Here is a 4,712-nt window from a genome sequence, read left to right on the forward strand (position 1 = left end):
TACAGGGAGGGCACCACCATCCAGCTAAAGGTGGTGCATCCAGGCACTTTGTAAAATGGGGCCAGAAGTGCTATGAACTGCCTGAACCCTGGCCGCTCAACTAGGGAGAAGGGCTGGCTATCCAGAGCAAGTATCTCCCCAATGCTCTAGGTGAGCTCGCTTGCCTTGGGAATGTGCCTCCCTTTCTGTCCACCTTTCCCCCACTGGTCCAGGGTGGCCTGCCTCTGCTTTGGGGAGAAGGGGGCTTTGGAGTGAGCGGGGGACTTCCCTTTTGGCACACACACACTGGTGCCAGGCTGAGCAGGAAGAAGGGCAAGGGGATGGTGCCTCCTCAGATGCAGCAGCATTGCCGTGGTGGAGAAGTGTCTCACATCCTGTCTAAAATCTGCATGATTCTTCAGGCTTGCCTTCAAAATCCCAGGATATAATTGACGCTATTATCACACAAGTGGAAGTCCTGAAAATGACCTAGATAAGAACCAAGTGGGATTAGGCTCCAGGCAGGCTAACAAAGAAATCCCTGAGTTCATCCCATTTTTTAAATTCACCTGAAGGTGAGAAGGTATGTTCCTGATTTATTAAAAATAAATCTAAGTTACTGATGTTGATTTTCTCCCAGATGAAATTTTTGGGGAGCCTGGAATGGATGAGATATTCTCAGACATTTTATTCTCTCCATGTAGTCACAGATACAATTTCCATCAGAAAAATTACTGAAAGAAATGAAAAATACTGCATCAGAGAGTGGTAGGGAGTGCCATAGTGAAACACTACCACTCACTCCTGCTCTGTGCATGTGAAAAAATGTTATGTTGTCACTTTTGGGTATAAGCCCATTGCCCAACAGTTCCCTGATTTCTGAGTGTGTCCATAAGACTAGCACTTGGTATACCCAGTACCCCTCGAGTACTGGTAACATGACATATTAAGGCCTTCAGCATGCACAGAGCAAGACAAAATGGACAGCGTATGGTTTAACTGCAGTGTCCCCCAGTACTTCCCAACATGGTATAGACTTGTCAACTATCTCACTTCTAGTGGCTGTCAGCTATCTACTGCCATTATGACACCCCATGCATTGCTGTCATGAACTGTTTCTCCAGCTATGGGAATTGGGAAGCAGTTTCAGAGAAGCTGCTAAGTGGTTTTCCCTATTTTTGTCAACAGTGGGAACTTCCTGGAGGGTAGGGATCTGGAAGCCTTGTTTGCCCTTTCCTATCACTGACATTATTTTCCCCATTTTCATTTTCCACAGATTTATAGGATCATTGGAAAGTAGGGCTGGAAAAAGTCCTCATGAGTTCCATCTCGCTGCTCAAGACAGGGACATTCCTGAGTAAACCATTCCATTCAAGTCTGTCCCACCTACTTTTGAAAATTTCCAGGGACAGAGACTCCACAACTTCTCCAGGTAGCCTGTTTCAATGCTTGACCACCCTCTGAGAAAGTTCTTCCTAATCTTCAACCTAAATGTTCTGTGCTGTGGTTTGAGGCCATTGCTCTTATTTCCAAAAGGTATTTGAGGACTGTTTTCAAATTACAGCACCTGATGAAGTCAGCTTCTTCTCACAAAAACATGTGCTATGTATGTGTGAGCATGTGTGTATACAAAACCTACTTTGGTTAGTCTTTTAGGGCACGTCCCCATGAGCAGGACTGTGTGTTTCCCCAGGAACAAATAGTTGTTACCAGACATGCTCCTACACATGTGCTCTAGTATGCTGCAAATTGCCCCAGGTGGGATAGGGAAGGCTGGGGCCAGCACCTGGGTTGGCCTCAGAAGCTGTACGTAGGGTCCTGGGGGCCTCCCAGGGCAATAGCAACAGTGAACTTGCCACTTGGAGCCTGGCCAGCAGCCAGTGTGGCTCTGGCTGGCTAGGCCCTAGGTTTGGGTGGTACATACTATAGCCACGTGTGATGCATCCCTTTTTGTGCTGTGGTTTTTTTAGGTACCAGGATTTCCTGGCATCTAATTTTGCCACTGGACGGAATCACAAGTACCATGTGCATTTTGCAGTGCCTCCAAAGGCTTTGACGTGCCACAAACTGCACATTCCCACTTGTGGGGACGCAGCTTTCAGGTGCAAATGTACTCTGCCTTCTACTTTAGACTATGATTATCTACCCCTCCTCAGACTTTTCTTTTTCAGAATCCTAGTTCTTCCATCTTTTCATCATAAGTCATATTTTCCAGACCTCCAATAATTTTTGTTGCTCTCTGTTGGACCCTTTCCTATCTATCTACATTTTTCTTGAAGTGTGGGGGTCCAAAACTGGATGCAGTACTCTATATGAGGCCTCACCAGTGCTGAACAGAATGGAAGAATCACTTCCTTCTATTTGCAATTTACACTTTTGTTAAAATAACCCAATTTGCTAGGGTTTTGTTTTTCTTTTTGCAATAAGATCACACTGTTGGCTCATATTTAGCTTCAGCTTGAGGCTCATGGAACCTGGTAACTCCCAGGTCCTTTCCTGCAATAATTACAGACTAGCCAGTCATTCCCCAGCCTGTTTGTGCATCTCACAGGACAGAATGAGGTTCCCTTTCGTATGTGGGTCCTATGGAAAGCCTCCTTTTGACTTGGGTGGGGCAGCATGTCAAGCCTGATTTCCACTATCTCTTGCAGGGCTTCTCGACTCAGGCACTGTAGGCATCAGTAGAGCAGGATTAATATGCACAGAGCATCCTCAGTGTACTTGAATGAATCTCCAACAACAGATATACAGTTTGTACATTGGTGTGTTCCTCTTTAGCATAATCCAGTGGGTGTAGCATTTCAATCACTAGTGACTCTACAGTAACAAAGTGGTGTCAACTGATGTTTACATTTTCAGGTCCTTACAGTGAAGAGGGAACATGTTGCTGCCCTCTACTGGAAAGTCATTTTGATAGCTCAATGTAGGGAAGGTTGATACAGTAATTGATCTGTACTTTTTCAAAGTTCCTGACAAATAGTGACAAAGCATTATTACCCACATTTTGAAGCCAAAGAAACTGAAGTGTAGTGAAGTTCAACATTCTTAAAAGTGTCCACGTTTGATGAATGCTGCAGTTTTGGGGAACTCAAATTGAATCATAAAAGGGAATGGTTTTCAGAGGTATTCAGAACCTGCAACTTCTGCTCATTCCAATTTAAGTTAGGGGCACTCAGTACTTCTTTCAATCAAGCTAAGTGCCCCAGAATGTAAACACTCAAATTAGTAGCCTGTTTTTTTTTAAATATTTGTACTGAAGTTTCCTGACTGCAGTTACAGTCTTGGCAGAAATTAAAATAGATGCCAGGTTGCTTGATTGCCTGGCAAGAAGAATGGGATGACTGCACTACCAAAAGGCCAGGCAGTTAAGCTGACATGTACAAGCTGGTCTTACATTATTTCTGAAGGGCACAGCTAGAAATGTTCAAACATGAAATAACATTTGGTGTTTTAAGAATGAGGGTAATGAGCTACTGGAGCAGCACATGGAGGGCCATGGTAGATTCTCTATTACTTGAAGTCTTTAAATCAAGGTATGCTATAGCTTAACCAGAGCTTATTGAGTTAGATGCAGTAATTACTGCGAGAAGTTCTGTAGCCTATTACTTAGAGGAAGTCAAAGGGGAAGAGCATAATGGCTTTACGTGGCAGTCCTTTAGCCTCATGGAACAAGATTATATTCCGTCTATTAGGCACCAAGTGTCATCTTATTCCACCCTGCTCAAGGGGAAGGGTTGGGGGGAAATAGATCATCCCCCTGCTTGCTGGTTTTTGTGATTTAGTCTTAAGGGTAAGGTGATTGATGATGTGTACAAAAGTACACATACCACAGATTTATAGGATCAAAAGGAAAGCAGTGCTAGAAGGGACCCGATCTAGTTCAGCCCCCTGTTCATGGCAAGATCATTCCTGACTAAATCATTCCAGTGAAGTGTCTGCCCAACATTGTAACATTTTTTCAGTAGCCTCCATGCCAAACAGAGACACATGCTACCACCCAAACCAAAAAATATACGTGTAACCCTTGCCCTGATTGACCAGCTCGGTGTGTCAGGCAGGCTACCTGCAAGCTAGCTCATAGGCTGAAATAGGCAACTGAACCATGTGAAAATGGCCTGCGGACTCCTTAGCACAACTGTATTCTTCTTTGTCTGTGGCTTCTACTGGCTTTTGACCTTTAATGCCAGTCACTGACCCATGGTTCTTTGCCCTGGAGTCTGGCTCTTTGCTCTATCGAGTTAGATTGCCCATATTTAAGCTGTGTAACATGACTAAGTCAAACTATATTGGAGAGGAATACATATTGTTTTAGTGGTAGGGTGTGCATGAGGCAGAAAGCCATAAAGCACTGACAATGGCCATGAGGAAAACCCAAGAACTTGTTGGCTGAGTGCAGGTTGAAAGTCTTGGGAGATGAGGGCAAATTAATTTTCCATTAGTTGATTCCTTCTGTGTTCAAGGAAACAGGACTTTGTACATCTTCTTTAAATGAAAAGGATTGCATCAAAGCTGCCTCAGTCATTAATTCATCTTTCTATTAAACAATCTGCAGAGCCTTGAACGGCTTGGTTTAAAAGGGGTAACATGACTAAGAAATGAATATTGACAGTGGATGAGTGGTACTGTTGGCTCTTAGAGCTAACTTTGTAATCAAAGCAATAGAAGGCTACAGTAACATTGATTTCAAGCTTTTTGAAGATGTGGACAGACATCATTTCATGGGTCATATAACT

The sequence above is a fragment of the Gavialis gangeticus genome, unplaced genomic scaffold (genome assembly GCF_001723915.1).
Source record: "Gavialis gangeticus isolate Ggan-Ray unplaced genomic scaffold, GavGan_comp1, whole genome shotgun sequence".
Taxonomy (NCBI): Eukaryota; Metazoa; Chordata; order Crocodylia; family Gavialidae; genus Gavialis; species Gavialis gangeticus.